The following is a 22,221-nucleotide window of genomic DNA, read 5'->3' as shown; positions in this document are numbered from 1 at the left end:
TATATAGATAATCATATGTCACTTGAACCGTCTTTCGTACGTTACCCTGTGATTGCCCCAAGTCGAAAAAATACCTCCTTTATATGTAGGTGGTCATTCTTCTCGCATGTGCTCAGTACAACAAGATTGGAGTTACATGTATTTTGTAAATAGCCTTCATGTGTAAGACTCACATATTATCTATAGTTTTTGCTGTGCACAAATGCGTAAAAATGCTGTACAGGACCTGAATTCATGAATTAATGCTGAAAATATATAACTGTACATGTGTTCGTATGTACCCACGGACATTTACATATATCTATGTATCCGTGCGTTTACGTGACGATCAAGGATAGTTGCTCTCATCCTAATGATGAAATGGTCAGTGAAATACACTCATGAACAATTCATGAGTGTGATCGATTAATCAAAGCGCTGCTGATACATCATTCATTTTTGGTTGTCACATCAATTCTTTTTATTAGCAGCAACGTCATTCATCTGGCACCTGATTGAGTGCGAGAGCCCAACTCTTTCAATTTTTTTTTCCTCTCTTTTGATTCGTTTCCAGCTCTCTTATCTTTTTTTTTCCTTTTCGGTGATGATTGCATACCAAGGCCGTTTCTTTCTTCTCCGGCTGTCTATTTCTTGCTCCTAGAGAACGAAAAACAGACACGAAAGGGCTCCATCTTCCATTTTCTCCAGCGAAGCAGATTCGGGCGTCTTTCGCCGCGCAGGCCATTCTTCTTCTTCCCCCGAGATGGTGGAAAGATGTGAGTGAATCATTCCAAAGGGTTCTTCGATGACCTACATGATAACTTCCGAGAATTGACCCCAGGGACTCGACCCAAGCTGCTTTGATGCATCACAAAAACAGAATGATGGATGAATGGGATGATGGATGATTCCTGGGATGCCACTGACGGATGATAAAGCGAATGGAACTCAGGTGGTGGGTGGGATAGTCTCGATACAAGATTGATAAGGAAATGTGAAAGACCTTACGACATTGCTGTAGGTTAGTGCCAAATGTTCGATTTGTGGGAATGATCGAGAATCTGTAGAAATGCATCTTATTACGGGTTATTCTAGTCATTATTAAGAGTATGACTGACAAAAATGCTGGGAAATAAAATCTTACACATAATTCTTTATCATCACAAAGAAAAACAAATGTCATGCAGATCTGTAGGTCATTGTACTTTACACCTGTCATTGTAGAATGCACTTGACAAAATTACTTGGAAATATTCACGAGAAGAGAATAATTCCACATTGCTCCCAACAAAAATGAGGATCCTTTAACATATGTGGAATGTGGCAGTTTACTTTTTATACCACCGTAATATCTATCCGTCCCCCACCCCACCCCCAAAACAAACTAAGAAATATGCATAAACGTACTGTAGTTTAGTGTTACCATCGAGTGCGTATTTATACTCGCAGATATCCTGAAAATCAGGCAAGAATGCACAATAATGCCGACATTTTGCAGCCAAATATGGTGTTTAAAAGAATGCCTAGAAATATGCAAGAATATACGACAGATGCAAGAATATGCGACACGGTCACGTTTGCCAGAACATACTGTTAAGTATTAATCGGAAATGTACATGAATGTACGTTACTTCAGTGACAAACTGCCAAAAAGAAGGGGGGAAAAAACTGAAAATTATATAAGCGAGAACAGTGCATCAACACCTGACAGGTTTCAGAATACTCAGAAATCTGCAAGAATTTGTTCAGTCATCATTTGTGTATGAAAATATATGATTTATTAAAAAAGATAATCCTACATCTCTAACAAACGAATGAAGTAACAGCATATCTCGGGAATATGACGCTGCATTGTACATATCCATGTCACCTACAAATATACAGTTAATGTAAAAGAACTGAGAATATTCATGAATTGATAGTCACAGTATATTTAAACAGCAAGGAAGGTTAAAAAAAACTCCCTAACACATGCAAGACCCTGCCGTGTTGCTGCCAGTCATACGAAACTTAAGTAAAAAATGCGCCTAAGTTTCTTCGGCGCAATCGACTTTTCTGTACAGTATAATGCTGTATGAGCTGCGGCCCACGAAACTTTCAGCCACGGCCCTGTGGTGGCCTGTCTTATAGCGTTGCCAGACGCACTATCACGGCTAAATTTAACCTTAAATAAAAACTACCGAGGGTAGAGAGCTGCAGTTTGGTAGGTCTAATGATTGGAGGGTGGATGATTAACATACCAATTTGCAGCCCTCTAGCCTCAGTAGTTTTTAAGATCTAAGGGCGGACAGAAAAAGTGCGGACGGACAAACAAAGCCATCTCAATAGTTTTCTTTGACAGAAAACAAAAAAAAAAAAAAAATGCAAAAACTTGTGGTATCTTCCGCATGAGTCATATAAAACGGAACATTAGTAAAAAATACTCAAATATTTAGAAATACCTTAAGCCAAACCAACGCCATGACTTGAAATATCACAGATTGATGTACAAGCAAATGAAGATGTAACTTCCGCATACCATTGTCATTCCGATAACTCCCAGGACCCCATAATCCGCAAGAACGTGCATTAACTACCACAGCGTTGCCAAACGAACTTTTAGCGAAAAAAAAAATCATTGCGTATGTGGATGATCCAAATAAGATCTTTTCGCAAAAAAAGCAGGATTTCTTAAGTATTGGGTTCTTGACCTTCGACCTGTAACGTTACCCTGACTTAACCCTATGAGGTGATCCTTGACGTGAGTGTTTGTACCGCTGAAATTGATATCTTCTTCCCTCAAGCATTATCAAGAGTTGAACTGTAATTCTATGTTCTTGCTGTTATTCGTTTTCTCTTGTTGAAAAAGGAAATGGAATTTTCTACTGAAAGTTAAAACATTTGAACTGATTTTCTTCATCGTTTAGCTTGAATTTAGATTCCGTTTAAAAACAAAGGAAAAAAATACTTTTAATAGCGTACGTATGTGTATGTATTTGCACTTATAGGAAGCATCTTGAAAAGCATCTTTAAATACTCTTTTGAAAACCAAAAAACTTATTGACAATGTTTAATTTCCATCAATACACAGCTTATGCAAAGCACTTTTATATAAAGCTTCATAAAATATCAAGACCAGTTATTCGAAACTGGTGTTTAAAATAAACAAATGCATATTCCGTCCATAACTTTTACTCATATCAATTAAATTCTTTAAACATACAAATGCATAATCCATCCATAACTTTAACTAATTCATACAGCATCAGTTAAATTCTATTTCTTAAAGTATAAAGGAAATTTCTAGAAAAAAATCACGCTTATACCACACTTTTATTGACGATAAATAACCGATAGTTTCTTCAGAACACCAGTTACAGGACTTCACCCGTAAGAGGTTACATAATTTTAAGCAAGGTTTACTCCCTCAGTTCACGAAAAATTTAAGATTTTGGCTTTATCAATGCCAAATGATCCCAAGACAATGACATTTAAAAGGAGCACTTCCGCGTTCTATGGTCCAAAATCGTAAGCTTCGAATCCTCACAGGATATTCAGTCTTATAAGAGCGTTGCTTTCCATTAGTATTAATGTCGATGTTATTATCTGCTGCAGCTACACCAAGAGCCTGTGCATAAGAAAAGTTTGTTTGGCTTTAGAATAAAGCAAGTTTCTATGACATAACCCACCCTCTTACAGTGAAAATTGCCTGTTCAGTTAGTCCTACAGCTATTCTAAGGTTAAAAGGTTATAAAATACTGGGTATCGCATGAGTAAACTTTCCCATTAACAATCCCATGTATTAGTATTACTTCAAACTGCCATCTACATAGACATTAACAATCCCATATATTACTATTGTTCCTTCAAACTTTCAAAAAGATAACAGGATAGAGTGCCATCCTTTAAGGCATTTAATAGGGCACTAATCTTAAACAGCATCTAACTTAGTGCTACATAACTGAAAGGTGCCATGCAATGCAAACACTATCTGGCAACTTTCGTCCTTCAGTATCCAGTCTTAAGGGAATTGGAAATGCACAACCCCCAAGGGGCAAAAAATTAAGTTGGGGAATTCAGAAGAAAAGGGTTCCAGAGGTAAGCTTCAGCGCTGAAGGAAAAGTGGATGAATGTAGCAGTCAATGAAAATATGCAATGGAATCTGAACAGTATTTCCTAACATGAAAGCTTTGCTTGAAGAGTAAGAGGGGGTGGGTGGGGGGTGTTGAGCGCGTTGACGGAGTGACGTTCTCAAGACTGCCCAAATTTGAATTACAATTTCCACTACTCACCAGCCTATTAAAACCTGACAAGTCCGACATCAGTGTCAAAAAAATTCTTTAAAATCCCAAGACCTAGGCCTCTGAAAATTAAGAAACTTATTACCTGTCTAGTTCCTATTTACTAGTGGGAATGAAATTCTAAGTTATAAAAGTATGTCAGACAGTTACCCTACCCTATTCTCAGCTGCATTAATACACAAACTTCTCATGACCAAACAAAGGGCTCAGGTACTGTTATACCCTCTGCTATTAATAACTTGCACTATCAAATGTCTCCCTAGGTCTGACGCAATTTTTACCCCAATATTCCCAGCATCCTTAAGAGATAAATGCTGCATTTATTACCTTAATACTAACCCCTGCACCTATATAAAATTAGCGCACTTTACCCTATTCTAGCCTATCCTGTATTTCCTAATTCCTCATTAAGTCCTAGCTACACAAACTATCAACCTTGATAGTTTTCTTGTTGAGCATGGTGACAAAGTCACCATGCTTGTTTTTGAACTTCCTGTTGTGCATGGTGACTGGTCACCATGCACAACAACAAGTCCACCTTTGCCTGGCAGGTGGCACCGCCACCCCGGCAAAGGTGGACTTGGGAAGTGGGCAAGAAAACATTTAAACTTTATTTACACAATTTTACAGGCAAAACTTGACTTACACGCAAAACTTGACTTACACGCAAAACTTGACTTACACGCAAAACTTGACTTACACGCAAAACTTGACTTACACGCAAAACTTGACTTACACGCAAAACTTGACTTACACGCAAAACTTGACTTACACGCAAAACTTGACTTACACGCAAAACTTTGGAAGCTGAAATAATTACTCAAGAGTTAAAAATTGTTACTTCAAAATCTTCAAAATTCCAAAATAGAGACTTAGCTAAACTTTGCAATTCTAAAAAGCAAAACTAATTGAAATTCCAAGATCAAACCACATAAGAAAAAGGTTTAAATAAATTTAAAACTTTTAAATCCACTAACTTAAAATACTAATTTACTCTATAAACTTCCACACAATTAAACTTCCACATAAACTTAAAACTTGACTTACACGCAAAACTTGACTTACACGCAAAACTTGACTTACACGCAAAACTTGACTTACACGCAAAACTTGACTTACACGCAAAACTTGACTTACACGCAAAACTTGACTTACACGCAAAACTTGACTTACACGCAAAACTTGACTTACACGCAAAACTTGACTTACACGCAAAACTTGACTTACACGCAAAACTTGACTTACACGCAAAACTTGACTTACACGCAAAACTTGACTTACACGCAAAACTTGACTTACACGCAAAACTTTGGAAGCTGAAATAATTACTCAAGAGTTAAAAATTGTTACTTCAAAATCTTCAAAATTCTAAAATAGAGACTTAGCTAAACTTTGCAATTCTAAAAAGCAAAACTAATTGAAATTCCATGATCAAACCACATAAGAAAAAGGTTTAAATAAATTTAAAACTTAAATCCACTAACTTAAAATACTAATTTACTCTATAAACTTCCACACAAACTTCCACACAAACTTCCACACAAACTTCCACACAAACTTCCACACAAACTTCCACACAATATTTTGATAAAATATAATTAAACTAAAAATAATTAAATACTTAAAACAAAGTTCTGAAGCTGAAACTAATCCCGAAAGTTCTTGAAACGTTCAAAGCTGGAAAGTTAAATTTTAAAGAAAAAATATGACAAAACTTTCAACATTCTCAAAACTAAGTTTCTAAATAAAAAAAATGCATTAAAACAAAGCCGGGACTTGAAAATGAAAACTTCAAGAGTTTTGATTCTGAAAAAGCCAAGCTATAAAATGTTCAAGGACTTACTCTAGTCACAAAAAAAAAAAGAAAAAAAAAATTCAAATACTCACCCATTAATCCTGTTTAGTCATAAGGTATCGGTACATCTAAGACAATTCAGTAACTCATTGTGGCGCGCTTATTTAACGACACGCCCTGACCTGAAGTAAGAGATTATATTTATATATATATATATATATATATTGTGGCACGCTTATTTAACGACACACCCTGACCTGAAATAACATGTACATACAGTAAATATTAAAAGCAAAAAATGTTCTAGTAAGTGGCAAGAAACAAAGGCTGACTATTGGTTACAATCAGCTGGGCCATCTGATAAGTTTTAAAATACTAAGACAAGGAGCAGCAAGCAATTCTTTATAAATACTGATGAGCGTTATTAGTTTATTGCCGCTTAAGCCCACAACTAAAGTTTAATAAACTTAATATACCCATATTAGAAAGGCTAATGTAGTCGAGTTAAGCATCTCTAATCCTCAAGAAACTTTAAACCCTATTGCATCTTAAGACTTGCTCTATTGCAGCATTAAGTTAAAATGAAAACATCCGTATCACTGCATAAGATTGCTAGTATAAAACCAAAGTGCATAGAATTACCAATCAAAGCAACTTTGTTCAGCTTAGTAACAAATAGGCTTCGAAACAATCTTAAATACCATGTTGAAGGGCAATCTACAACAATACCTAACATGCTAAACATTTTATACAGTTATTGTAGGAATTTACAACAAAAAGTAAAAAATACAAATATTTGAAGATAAACCCGCAAAATTAAGACTTTCATACATCTGTTAGTAATGAAAAAAACTACAATATAAATATTTGAGAAATATAAAACGCAAAACTGACAATGGTATCCACTCGCCAACCCAACATACCCTGAAGCACGCCTTCACGCTTAAAAGACTGCAGAGTCCGTTCACAATACGACATATCTGAGAAACTGCTCAAGCTTCGTTAGACCTCGATTGAATATTTTAAACAGAAGACATGCAAGTGAAGCATATAGGCTATCTGAACCTAGAACAAATAGGTATAAGTTTGGCTAGAGAGCATTTGTACACTATGCAGCAGGACTGCGCAACAAAATAACCGTCTGAAGTGAAGATCACACAAGAAGAAAGCAAATTCTAAAGAAGACCTGCTCTCGTATTCTGCAGGAGTTACGATACTGACGAGAAAACACAATCTCAAAATGCAAGAACCACCTTATTTTGAAAACGTACCCGAGCCCGTCAAAGAGGGAACCAGCCCTATGAAGAACTGTACACAAAACCAAAGTGAAACAAAGTGAAACCAACAATCGTTCAGAACACCACGAGCGAGATCCCAAACGCAAATGAACGAGAAAGTCGAGTAACGTATCAACGAAACCTGTGTTACGAAGCTGGGGACTCTACAACACTGAAACAAGCTGTTCTTGAGGATAACAGCCAACGACCGCTCCAACTGCCTGTTTGTGGGTGGTCACTTCATCGCCCTTTCGCCACCGAAGAAGTTTAAGGCGATGATCAGAAAATCGACAGAAATTATTATTATTATTATTATTATTATTATTATTATTATTATTATATAATTGAGAGTTGCCGGGAACTCTTCCTTTTTAGCGAACTACCCCAATTATGTATCAGTAGTTAGCCCATCTGAAAAAAATTATTACTACGGAGATTTGCCATTTACTCTTCCTTTTTAGCAAACTATCTGAATTATGTATCGGTGTTTGGTCTTTATCTGGAATTATTATTATTATTATTATTATTATTATTATTATTATTATTATTATTATTATTGCTGTTGTTTTCAGCAGTGCTTGGGCATAGGAGTTCATGAATATTACTTTTTACTAGCGTACTTAATTTAGTATACTGTACTGTGTTCATCTTATCGTTCATCATATATGGCCCGGAGCTGAAACAAAGGATATTATTATCATTATTATTAGTTAATGTAACATGGCGTCACAATGACATGGTCGTAGACAAAAATAGTATATAACACTTTTGTTAAGGTGATTCACCGGTGAACTTGTTAACTCACACCAATGAATGCAGGGTAATTTTTATAATAAAATTTATATTATTACTAATTAAAGGTGCGTAGGTTCGTAATCTACTACGGTAAAAGGTCACCTTCAGCGATTTGCCATATGGATTCAAGGACTGCAGTGATAAACATATCCCAAAATTTTGGGGAAATTGAGAAGGTAGGGGGACAAAGTAGCATAAAATAAATCACTTATTTCTGTCACGAAGTGATATAATTAGCGGCTAATTCCAACAGTGGTCAACGAATTTACTGAAACCAGATCATGTTGTTCGATCGTCGCCTGATATTCGGATCCTGTTTCGATATTATGAGGTGGAGCTATGAAAACTGCTATCATGAGGATTTATATATATATATATATATATATATATATATATATATATATATATATATATATATGTGTGTGTGTGTGTGTGTGTGTGTGTGTGGTAGCTTTGAAAAATATCATATGGATGGATTATTATATATATATATATATATATATATATATATATATATATATATATATATATATATATATATATATATATATATATATATATATATAGACAGATAGATAGATCTTAAGCCACCAATATACTTTAATATCCAGATCACTACACCTCGGGAATATCTTAACTTACATCCAAGAGGAATTATGATTAATAAATATTTCGTCACCAGTTCTCAAGAGAGGCATATGTTGACATCGACTCTGCTGTACATGCCTGTCGAATTCAGGTTTTGTACTTAGAATCGATATCAACCCATCTACACCCTGATAGCTGATTGGTAAATTTGTAACGAGTGGCTAATTATGAATTTGTCGAATTTGTCTTATACACCGAGGGTTTTTCTTATATTCACAAACATTAGGCCACAAATATCATAAAATATCCAGTTCGCTACATTAGGTGGAGCTCTTGAAAATATGATTATATATATGTATGTATATATATATATATATATATATATATATATATATATATATATATATATATATATGCTCACACAAATATTAAGCCAGAAATATCGTTTATTGCCTAATTTATTACACACCTCGAAAAGCTTACAACCAGAAAAATTATAACTGATGAGTGATTCGTTACCAGTGGTATTCGAAGCGTTGCTTTATTTGGAAACAATGTTGTACTTTTGACCATGGGTGATGTACAGTGACTTTTGACCACTGACCCATCAAGAAAGGTATAAGTTGACATCAACTCTGCTGTATTGGCACAATTCTCTTTTATTTTGATGGACATTAATATGAGCATTCTCTACGATTTTTCGATATGAAAGCAGAAGGAGAGTCAGGTTCGATGTTCCTATAGACATGTTCTTAATGCCTCTACGTACGAGAGTTTTATTTTGCTGGTATATCCCTTATTTTGTTATGCCCATTGGTTTGAAGAGATATCTCACTGGCTTGGCTGCTGGCTTTTCCGCAGACATAGTGAAGCAGCTGGTTGAGTTGTTTGCAGATGAAATCGACTCCTTTGTCTAAGTAACCGTCAGAATAGGTTCCTGGTCCTCCGAAAAAAAAAAAAAATTACACTGATACCTCAGTCTTCATTGAAATAGCAATGTCATGATAGTTAGGAAATCAATGCAGGAAACAGAGAACGTTGGTCTTCTATAGACGTTGAAACTGTACTTGAATGATTCCCTATTGATATATCTAAGAAGGCTAGTTCCTGTCCTTTTCTCATTCAGTTTTGAGCGTAATGCTAGAAGTGAATTCATTTTGCTGCAAATTGATATCAAAATCTTCTCAACTATTATTCCAGAACGTGAAATTGTCATCAACGTGTCGCACACCAAAACCACTTTGTGATTGAGTTATTAAGTACATGCAGACATTGGCTTATCCCACATTCAAATCTTTGTAAACCTATCAGTTAAAAGAGGGCATGTTATGGTTACACGAAGCTTGATTAATTTAACAGTTTTTTTTTTTTTCACTGCCCAGAGGAAATAGGTCTTCGTAAGGAGATGATTTCTTCCCTTATGAAACTCAGGATGTCGTTTACAGGAACCTTTGTGAATAATGATTCCCCGTCCTGGCTTATGAGCGTTATGTCGTTCACTGTAATATTTAATTTATAGAATTTCTGAATAGAGTCCTCTGAGTGTTTTATAAACTACCTAGGAAATGTGTCAGCAAACCTGCTAAGTTTTTGATAGAGTAAAAATGAACGAGACTTAATTTCACAAAACCGGGATTCAGAGAATGCCTTTCTTATGGGTTATGGCGAGTCCGTAGAAATATGGTAAAGAGTTGTTGACGAAAAGTCACAGGTAAAAAAGTCACAGAAAAAAGTCACAGGAAAAAAAGTCACATTCATCTCTCCTAGATAGTGTCCCCCAAGGATTTTAACCCGGTATATATCCATCTTTGCGGCGTGTTTAATCCAAGCCCGTTGGGGATTTTTTCTTTTAACCCGGTATGTACCTACTTAAAGCGTGTTTAGTACAAGCCCGTTGGGGATTACCGTAAAATGTAAACAAAAGACTGTAAATATCATAAAGATAATGACTCCCAAGAAATATTGTGAATTTTTCTCTGTGACTTTATTACCGGTCACCATAAATTAATGTGATTTTTTTTCCTAGCCAAAATTGTTACTTTTTTTCTGTGACTTTTTTCCTGTGACTTTATTACCGGCCACCCAAGGGAACTGGAGCCGGTTGAAGGACCAACGCAGCCGGGCGATAACCGACCGTGTGGACAACGCCTTAAATGCCATAGGATAAGATAAAAGAATTTAGGCCAAAGGCCAAGCGTTGGCACCTACGAGGTCATTCAGTGATGAAACAGAAACTGACAGTCAGTAAGAAGGTTTGAAAGGAGTAACAGGAGGAAAACCTCACAGTTGCACTATGAAACAATTGCTAGGGGTGGGTGGAATGTAAGATGAAAGAAAGAGAATATGAACGGAGGTGCAGTGAGAGGAATGAAAGGGGTTACAGCTGGGGGCCGAGTGTTTTATACTTGTTGATGTTATTCCTCTGCATAAGCCATTTGCTTTCGCGCCTCACTTCCTCGCCCGGACTTCTGGTCTGTCCTCCTCGGCCTAAGCAATTCTTTACCGAGTCTGCCATCCTCAGCTTAAGCAATTCCTCAACTCTCCCGTAGGTGGGGAGTGCCGTCGGTGCACCTCACTTGGTGCACTGAGCCCTTCGTTGGCTGAGTCGGTTGAGCTTCAGACTGTCACTCGATGGGCCGGAGTTCAATTCCCCCGGCCGGCTGATGAAGAGTTAGAGGAATTTATTTCTGGTGATAGAAATCCATTTCTCGCTATAATGTGGTTCGGATTCCACAATAAGCTGGAGGTCCCGTTGCTTAAGTAACCAGTTGGTTCTTAGCCACGTAAAATAATTCTAATCCTTCGGGCCAGCCCTAGGAGAGCTGTTAATCAGCTCAGTGGTCTGGTAAAACTAAGGTATGCTTAACTTAACTTGGTGCACTGTAGATTATTAAGGTTCTCTTCAGCGTCCCTTCGGCTCTTAGCTGCAACCCTTTCATTCCTTTTTCTCCACCTCCCTTCATATTCTCTTTCTTCATAGAGGTGCCAACAGTTTTGACAGCACCAAAATTAAAAATGTTTGATAGCTTACCTTTTTTTTCATGGTGACCTTTTCAGAAAAAAAGTTCCTGACAATTGTCAAAGAAGAATTCCCGGCGTTGAACCTTTAAATCGTTCCAAAATATCCATTAACAATCGGATCTCTGTTCAAAACGAAAGACCGCCTTAGTCCTCTTCTAAAATCTAATGTTATTTATAAATATAGGTGCCCGAGATGTGATCACGGGACTCATGTGGGTTGTACGAGGAGGTTACTCAAATTGAGAATGGATTCTCACAGGGGCATAAGTTTTAGAACGAGCAGTAGATAAACAAACCCCAAACAATCAAATATTAGGAACCACTCTAAGTTATGTAAAACATATATTGATGATAACGACTTTACAATTATAGGTCAAGTACATAATGAAAACGACCTAACAATCTTGGAGCCTATTATGATAAAAAAGATAGTTCCGTCTTTAAATACACAATCCTCCTCTGTTTAGTTGTTTATCGTTGTTTGTTTTGACGAAGCTCTTTTGGCTATTGGCCGTTCTTTGCGAGGATAAGGTATAGAATGACCTTACTATTTTAGCGTTTTATGTAATTTTACTGTTTTTAGAATGTTACAGATATTTTGTACATAATTTTAATGTTTGGTATATTTTCCTGTTTTCAGATGTTTATAAATTATTTTTAAATTTTCTGCATGCTGATGAATTTTTTTCCACCTCCCCACCCAATAGGAACAGCACCCTAACAGAAGAACAGGTGTTAGCTGAACACGCCTGTGAGGACTGAAACCACAGAAACAGGATATCCTCCTCTATTATTCCTGAAACCGAGTCTTCTAACCAAAGGGGAAGCCCTTGTATTCTAGGAGCAAGGGGTGTTTGCATGCATGAAAGGGCCAGAAAATTACGTGCTTGATTTAGTTAGAGGGTCTACTGGGACACCTTTTTAGCGAGGGTAGACATCCAGAAACCCGGCAGTTATCGTGTTATTCAGGGTTTTCGTTGAATTTGATGAAATCAAAATAACTGCTTTTTTTTACGTGCATTGATAACTTGCAATAACTCAGCAATGAAATGGTCTACAGAGCTCGTTCACCTCTTAGAATAAAGCTCAAAGAATGATCTATTCAATGGCTACAAGCACAATAAGACTGGTCAATACCCAAAGTCACGAGAGGTCAAAGTATGACCTTTTCTGATGAGAAACTAAAATTTATGACTTTTCATATTTAAATATTTGTGAAAAATAGGCGAATAGATTAAACATTTAATGCTTTTACATTCTGGTCAGGTACACCATAGGCAAGTTTTTGAAATTAGTTGAGAAACTTGTTTTCTTAATTTAACCCCTGTGTAGCAATCAATAGAAGGAATATATACCGGATCAACATACTGAGGCATAAGAGATATATGTCGTAATCTGTGTTCTTAGGGATGGCAATAAGGATGCAAAAATTAATAAATCCAGTTTATCTATGTTCTCTGTTCATATATTGTTCATTTAAAATTCTGGGAAACCTTTTTTTGTTTTTAGTGAAGAATGTCTGACTCTGGCGCACCAAAGAAAAAATCAAGGGCATCACAGTCGCCATCCTCAAGTGGTTCTTGCGATCCAAGAATTGCATATCTGCCAAAAATCAGAAGGTAAATTTGAAACTACCAGCACAGAGAATGGCAGGACACGTGTCACTGAAGGAGCGAAAGTGAGAAGGGACGTATTTTTTGATACTGAATCAAGTGGACGAAGGCAAATTCTTATACCATGTTACTAACGAATATTATAAACAGTATACCATCAAGAAAACGCTTGATAAACTCAAGCAGTTAAGCAAAGTCTCCGCAGACATTGCTGCTCATTCCCCAGAGGATAGCTCAGCCTCTGTTCAACAAAGGAGTACACCCCTCCATGGTGGATTCTCGGGACACCGCATCTTGGCCAGCTAATATTAACAGGCTTTTTTTTTACAAAATGTGTCATTTGTGGGAATTCAAAACACAACAACGCATATGATAATTGGAGGATTTCCGAAAAAGGACGAGCTGAATCATTTCTTAAAGCCATGATACTTCAGGGTGATGTGTTTACCCGAACTTCTGACTTGCAAGATGAGAATGCCATATTTGGAGCAGATCTTTACTGTCACAGCCAGTGTATTTGTAACTACGTCAGGAAAGGGGAGAAAGCAGCAACTGAACCATTGTCAACGCCAACTGACCAGCAAAAGTATGACATCTTTGAAAATTTTATGAAAGATTTAGAACCAGGCTTGAACTCTGGGAGATGCTATTACCTGATTTATATTTTCAAGTGCTGTAATGAAGCACGGAGTATTGGCCAAACTCATTTTGAGTACACAAACAAGGATGCGAAAATGTGCCTAATCTACATGTTTTATGGGGATGTCTCATTTTTCGTCCTTACTAGCTCAAAGTTCAAATCTGAAGTTTCCAGCCTCTCTCACGGTCTACCCTAACCAAGAAACGACAACACATTCCTTGGAATAAGAAGATTGTGTTTAACATTCGTTCCATGCCAGTCGCGTTCAGAAGTCCTGTTCTAAATAAAACGGCCATAACCTGAGCATGTGCTATACTGCGGTGGTCAGTATAAGAAGACTTGAAAAACCGTTCATCAGTTATTTACAGATTTCAAAAAGGCATGAGTAGAAAAATATCAGAGGCTAAGAATCAGTGATGTATCTGCTACCTAAAATGGATAGTCGAAACAGTAAAGATTAACCAAAGATTGAAGCTTAACCAGAGTTATGGCTATACCAGCCTTAGGTGATATAAGATATATATATATATATATATATATATATATATATATATATATATATATATATATATGTATATGTGTGTGTGTGTGTGTGTGTGTCTGTGTGTGTGCGTGCGCACGTGTGTGTGTATGCATATATATACTATATATACACACGTATATATATATATATATATATATATATATATATATATATATATATATATATATATATATATATATATTACTCGTAACGACATAGAGTTGGTTAAGCATATAACTTGGTTCCTAGTGAATAAAGAATAAGGTTATTCTTAAACATATTTTGATTATTTTATTTGGGCATACAAAGTTTCTTATAGTCGAGTGAACATAATGTCTCTTGGCAGCTCCCTATCTATCTAGTCAGCTCAATGGATAATTACTCATATTCGCGAAGTTGTGGAGTCTCTAACTGGACCTGATTTACATCCTCTCTGTTTACTCCAAGTTAATGATCCTTAAGTGAAAAGTTGCATCAGTTAAGGACACCGATAAGCTTAAATATTTTTAAGTCTGTTCATATGGTTAACAAACGGGGAGAAAGATGTTCACCATTTCTTCTCTTTCTTTTTAGAATGAGACAGATGGGCAAAACCGCACAAATCTAGCTTTGTCAGTGTCCTGAAAGAGGGTGAGGCAACAACGAACTCTTCCATTTAGAAGAAACATGCTTTTAATGCAGAGATGAAAGGATTCCGGATACGCAAAATTCAACATGGTCAATCTCAAATCCTAAAATACAAGAAAAGAAAAAATTACTGCATTATTTTAACGTAAATAATCAAGACAACAGAAAGTGGAAGACCTGTGGGTACCGAAGGTGACAGCGCGGGCATCGCATGGAAAGGATGGGACAAGTGGTGTTCTTAAAGGCCCTCGACTGGGACCATTCTTCTTCTTGAATTATGTAAATGAACCTCTAAAAGGAGTGCGCTAGCTGATGCGAACTTGTTTCTCCATGACCACTAACTAATGAAGACAAGGAGAGTCTTGGCTTAATATTAAGAGGTACAACAATTAGAATGGTGATGATGTTGGCAGCAGAGGTATTCTGTCTTCCTTTTCTCTGCTTTATTTATTATTTCTGTCATATTTTTCATAACTTTATTCTCGTAACATGCTTGCTCTTTACTACGAGAAGTGGTAATGGGAGACTAGAGTTTTTCTTTTCTGAGATGTTTTCTTTGAACGTTTTTTTTAAAGCCATATTGGTGGACTAGCATTTTTATTCTATAAGAGTATAGATACATTTTTTTTTATTGTATTGGTAATCAGTCCACTTATATGTATAATAAATTCTATCGGAAAATAGCGTTTTTGCTTTCTAACACTTACAGTGAACAAAACCTGAAGGTATAGCGTTTCCGTGGCAGATCGAATTGCCTCCTGTGATGAATCTTATTACGGTCCAGGTACCTAATGATACCATCGATTTTTCCTTTTCATTCGAATCTTAGATGCCGAGTGTCCTCCAACTTTCTGGAAGACTGACCTATATAAGTCTCCAATTCAAGTCTCTTCAGATAAAGCAAAAGTGAATATTCTTTAAACTGAAGTTAATTTTGCGCTATTAACTCCTTTTTCTTTCCTATTTTTCTAGGACAACTTTAAGAAAGTAATGATGTGCTTCACATAAAGAAAATATACTTCAAATTATGCTTACATCTAAAGATATGTATCTTTTTTACTATAAAACTTCACTTTTGCACGAAATCACCTAATGATAATTCGGAAATTATTTTTTGCCACTTACATCTCGTAGGCTTTCAAGTTCACAAATAAGGTACATTAGAGTAAAGGTCAACGTGAGACCAGTGTTGCGTAATGTGACATCCTCCCTCCCACCCCAAACCCATGAAGTTACAAATTACATCGTTTATAGTAGAACTGCTTGTAGTAATAAACATTAAAGGCAATTACTTAAAATTTTCAAGGTGATTAATCGTTAGAAACACAGGAGAATCTCATTCGCCGTCAGATGGTATTGTTTTGATAACTATTCATGAGTAAGTTATTAACGAACAAAGTTAATGAAGAAATATATTACCTTAATTTAAAAACGGCTCTTTTCTTATCGGTTACATCTTAACACAAGGCCATACACCTTCATAAGTGATATATATATATATATATATATATATATATATATATATATATATATATATATATATATTTATATATATATATATATATATATATATATATATATATATATATATATATATATAGAATATATATAATATATATATATATATATATATATATATATATATATATATATATATATATATATATATATACACATATGAATGTCTTTTCCTGTAATACCACAGTGTAATATGAATATAAAAGGCCCATAAAACACTATTTAAACGTTTGCAACCATATATTTCGGGCACAGAAACAAGTGCCCGAAATATATGGTTGCAAATGTTTAAATAGTGTTTTATGGGTCTTTTATATTCATATATACATATATATATATATATATATATATATATATATATATATATATATATATATATATATATATATATATAGAGAGAGAGAGAGAGAGAGAGAGAGAGAGAGAGAGAGAGAGAGAGAGAGAGAGAGAGAGCGCAACACTAAGTAACTAAAGCTGCGTCTTCGAAATATGTCCTCGGTAACGGTGTTAACAGATGACATTGAAATAATATTAAGGAATTAATTTATGGGTGGTAGTGGAATCAGATGACAAGTAACGCCTTTACCTCCTCGGCATAGTAATGACCTCTGCTATGCGTGAAGAAGATCACAGGCCCATTCGGGAGAAAATCTTTAGGGATGATTCTCTATAACTAGCTGATTTGGACTTTCAAGCTCTGGTATTGTGGAAGAGTAATTAAATAATAGAAAAAGAGTAAGTAAAGGCATTGTGTGGCCTCTGTTTATCAGGAGAAAAACGACAAAAAAATTACTTACATTTAAAGATATTTTATAAGTCGAAGGAGTTCTCATTATATGAAAGGAAGTTACTCAAATAAAAGAGAATTATATAGGCTTTTGAAATCATAAGCATATGAACAAATAAAAAGCTAATATAAGCTTACAATCCCTTTGCAAAAACTTAATAAAAACATACAAATAAAAGTCTTCCAGGATAGACGGAGATTGTTTACATGCTAAATCTTGCGCTTAAGAGAAGGATTTGCAGATATAAATCAATAGTAGTTGTCCTCGGTGCCCGGCCAGTTCTCCACCCTTCCCAGATACCCACCTTCCCACCTCCCCCACCCCCTTAAAAAAATGAAGCTTTCACTCCAAGTTTGGGTTAAACTTGTCACTATTTATTCCCGGATATATCTAAAGTTTTTAGGTAATGTTTGTATTTAGTGAAAGTTTTTTACATAACTTTTCTCTATCTTGAAGAGTATGTTAATCAAACTTCCATAAAGGTTTGATTAGACTTTGTGTAAAAAGCATTAATTGCTTTTTTCGTATTGTATTACTAATTTTTTTTTCATTTCGGTTCTTTTATTAGTAAAATAAAAAGTTTTCGGTGACACAATAATCTTCATGTCAACGAAGGATATCTTAGTTTTATGAGCATTACAATTTTATTCTTAGTCTTATTATTCAGTTTTGAGATTATCCGTAAAAAAATAGTCAAATCTTTTTTTAATATTCGGTAAAGGTCTGTTGGTTTCGCAAAAAAGTTATCTATTTGTTTTTATATACATCTCATCTGGTAAACTTTCTTCCTATAACCTCTTCACACCTGAAGAAAACACCTTCATTATTATATAACTAATACCTCTGATGTTGTATCGAATAAGTGAGTGTGATACATATGCATCCATATTTTCGGTATATCGAATAATTCGTAACAGAACTTGGTATACCGTGAAGCAAGGAATACTTTTACGTAATGTGGCCTTCATATGGTTGCATAGAACAAAATTCGTAGATTCGCCTTTTACTACACTTTGAAATACCGTACGAGTTTCGTCGTCCTTTGCCATAAAGAGAATAACAGTTGTAATACTTACAAGAAAATACCAAAGCTTTTAGGATAACATGTTTACCATAGCTGTCATCATCATACTCCCAAAACAAACCACAAAACCAACAATAACCAATAACAAAAAAGACAATGATGATGTTAATATTTACTCTTGACAAACAAGGAAATTCCCCGAAGGGCTGTTGTTGTTCTATCCATGTAAACAAGAGTATTATATGTATCTCAACTCCTTACTTTAGTGACCTACATTACAAGGGCGTCTCTCACAATAACTAACTCTTTCATTTGCTGGTTATCAAAACTCTTTCTTTCTAACATTTCAACCGCACAAGATTTTCTGTCTTCCGAGGAACCTGTCTATTCAATGTTGGGGTTTAGTGTCAAACGTATGTGCCAAATTTATCACTCATCTCGTGAATTTAATGTAAACAAACCCCTGGTTTTCGAATTTTCCGTAAAGTAACAGTATTGTGAGGAAAACTGATATTAATGATCGTGGTGCTAATTCTGTCAAATTATAAGCCAGAAAAAGTCATTAAAATTTGGCTTGGCTTTTACAATCATTCGCCATTACAGCCAAATCTGTATAAATAAATGGATTTCAAAGGTTTTTAGTGGTTAAAGGAAGAAGGACTATCCCGGATTATTGTCAACTTCGACCTGAGAAAGAAGCCCACCCACCACGCTACTCCGACTAGCTATGTCAATCGAGAATAGATCTCTCTTTCTTCCTTTCCTCCAGATAATTAATTTTACACAATTTTGAGAACCATATATACTTTTTTTTTTTACCTTACATGACTGAACCATTATGAAAGATGTTTATTTCTCTTTTCACCTATTAAAGTACTGTTTTATTTTTACCATATTTCTGTGACACCTGTTTCTGCATTTCCCTTCCTTTATTATTCCCTTTATACTATGACGATAATTAATCTCGGTGTACTCACATCTCTTTGCTTACATGCACATTTAACAACCACGATAAAGAAATCCGTGTAAACATCCAGTTCTTACCCTGGAACTTATACTTCTCTAAAAGACCATCTTCTGTCCTATAGCTTTTGCATTGCACCCACTTCCTTTCGTAAGTTTCTTTTGTTCCATCGACTTTGGTAATATCTAAATGCATATGTTTACATCAGCTGACTGTTTACATTCCTCTAATATCTACTTTCATCCTCATCGCCTTGTTTTCTTAAACTGAAGATAGTGTTACACAGACACGCTTCATGGCATCTCTTTCCCTCTCTCCTCCAAATACTCTTGCCAAAATTGGGGTCATGCGCCTCCAGCAAAGTTTTGCCGTAAGTGCACAGAAATGCAAGGCTGCAATTTTGTCGTTAATCGCACTTGATGTAAAGTTTGGCGGCAAGATGTAAAAAGATACCGGTAAACATCCCCAAGAGATACCATCTTTATTCTTAATAACATTCACTTCGAACATTTGCCTTGTACAAGTTTACGGTTTCATAATTTTTTGCCCAATATTTCCAGTTTCCACCAATCAATCTATGCAAATTCACACTTCCATAATTCGAGAATGACTCAGCTTATTTACTTTAACGTTGTTAAAACTCTCACCAGTCTCCGCAATTTCTTTCTTTTACAGTCGATAGCATGTCGTCCGCAGACAGCAGCTATTCCACATGCCGTTCGTACCACATTTTTATCTCAATAATAATAATAATAGTATTAATAATAATAAAGATTATAATAATAATAATGAACATTTCAAGTTATGATATCATACAGGCGGATGAATTACGACGCGAATTATTATCCAAGTTCATCCTTCAATCATCTCTCTCACAAGCGTCGACGAAAAGAAAGACGGATCCAGGAAGAATGACGGCCATATTTTCACATACCTTTATGGCCCTAATAGGCACCTGACGAAATGAATGGGGTAATTTACCCCCACGATTGCCTTGGGCCATCTGTCGCTCCATCTTGATTGATGGATTGACGCGTGCGTGGACGGAGGGAAGGCACCAGGTTGATGATAGAGATGTCTGATTTTTCCAGATGTCTGATTTTTAAAGCATATCTGATTTCTTGCTTAATTCGAGTGCCTCGTTTTAGTCTTAACGAGGCCCTTCTGCGAGAATTATATGTCTTCCCTGGACCGTGGAACTTCGTGGTTAAACTCAGCTTTTAACTTTCTAACTCCGAATTAACTCTGGAAGAAAATGTGGTCTTTTTGTTTTCGAGTTGGTTATCAGAATTTAAGTTCTGTCTCTGTTTGGATTTAGCTTTTCAATTTTCTGAAAAATAAAACTATTGTGCAGGCTTTGTCTGTCCGCCCGCACTTTTCCTGGCCGCACTTTTTCTGTTCGCCCTTAGATCTTAAAAACTACAGAGGCTAGAGGGTTGCAAATTGGTATGTTGATCATCCACCCTCCAATCATCAAATATACCAAATTGCAGCCCTCTAGCCTTAGTAGTTTTTATTTTATTTAAGGTAAAAGTTAACCATAACCGTGCGTCTGGCAAGGATATAGGACAGGCCTCCACCTGGCCGTGGTTCAAGTTTCAAGGGCGGCGGGTCATACAGCATTATACCGAGACCACCGAAAGATAGATCTATTTTCGGAGGCCTTGATTATACGCTGTACAGAAAACTCGACTGCTTCGAAGAAACTCGGCTCATTTTTTACTTGTTTACTGCACGAAGTCAATTATCAATTTAAATTTGCAAATATTCATTCTTTTCTTCTATTTTTCAAAATAGATTTTTTACTTTAGGTGTCACTTTATACAAATCTCAGCCTCTATCACAGTATCTCTTCTGTTGGTTTCCTATAATTTGTGTGAAGAAGTTAAGCAAAGACAGACAGCAAGACAGACAGAGAGAGACAGTATCTCTCGTCTTCCAGATATATCTAAGATACATCTATCTCCGTGATTCGTTTAAAGAAGCTACGATAGAGAGAGAAAGAGTTACTCTCTCTCTCCCTCTCTCTCGCTCCTTCTCTCGCTCCGTCAGCAGAAACAACAGTCGACTTGCAACCCACTCGCGCTAATACACAAAACGTGTAGAGTGCGATAGTTCTTATGAATTTTAAAAAGCCGAGACCAGGCCCTTCCCTCGACAAACACATTTCATATTAAGCACACACAAAGACTGAGATTTTATCAGGCTGGCCATAATTCACCGACGCGGATGCTTAACCAAGTTATATGCAAATTAATTTAAGCCGCGGAACGTGGGTTTTCGTTCTGGGAGGGGGTGCAGGCGAATGGGGGGAGGGGAGAGATGTTTGTACAGTAGATGGGTCGGGGGTGACGCGACGGATGCACCTCATCTCTCCTACCCCTAGACCCCGAAAGGACTCCAACACCTCCTGGCCCTCCCCAGCAAGTATTCCTCCCCCTGTATTCCTACGGCGTGTTTCTGGACGTTAAGGCTCCGAGGCGGATTTCCGCTACGGGCCAAAATTATTGCTTGAACACAGTCGCTGTGATTGATGTCACAGACTCATAAGAGAATTGGAAATTTTAGACTTCATAATAACCGCAAGAAGAAGAAAAAGGATGGGTAGGATTTTTTTTTTTTTTTTTTTTTTTTTGCCTTGAACAGATTTTAAGCTTATCAATAATGGTGCTCCAGAAAGAGACAAGGCAGTCGACGAGTCAACGACCTTCGTGGTGATAAATCGAGGGCCTCTGTAGAGCAACTGATTCAGCCTTATCATTCATATTATTCTACATTCAGCGTGGAGC

At 36.2% G+C, this 22,221-nt stretch overlaps 1 long non-coding RNA gene across 1 annotated transcript; it reads right to left on the bottom strand.

Annotated features, from left to right (window-relative positions):
• Positions 1-3,277: 3,277 nt before the first annotated feature.
• Positions 3,278-7,445, bottom strand: LOC136828495 (uncharacterized). The gene is made up of 3 exons (XR_010850067.1): positions 7,326-7,445; positions 6,147-6,236; positions 3,278-3,586 (listed from the first exon to the last, which is right to left on the bottom strand). It is a non-coding gene; the product is annotated as an uncharacterized lncRNA (long non-coding RNA).
• Between the last annotated feature and the right edge of the window lie 14,776 nt (positions 7,446-22,221).

The sequence above is a fragment of the Macrobrachium rosenbergii genome, chromosome 43 (assembly GCF_040412425.1).
Source record: "Macrobrachium rosenbergii isolate ZJJX-2024 chromosome 43, ASM4041242v1, whole genome shotgun sequence".
Classification (NCBI taxonomy): domain Eukaryota; kingdom Metazoa; phylum Arthropoda; class Malacostraca; order Decapoda; family Palaemonidae; genus Macrobrachium; species Macrobrachium rosenbergii.
Note: the sequence above shows the minus strand (reverse complement) of the source record. Positions and strands in the feature narration are given on the sequence as shown.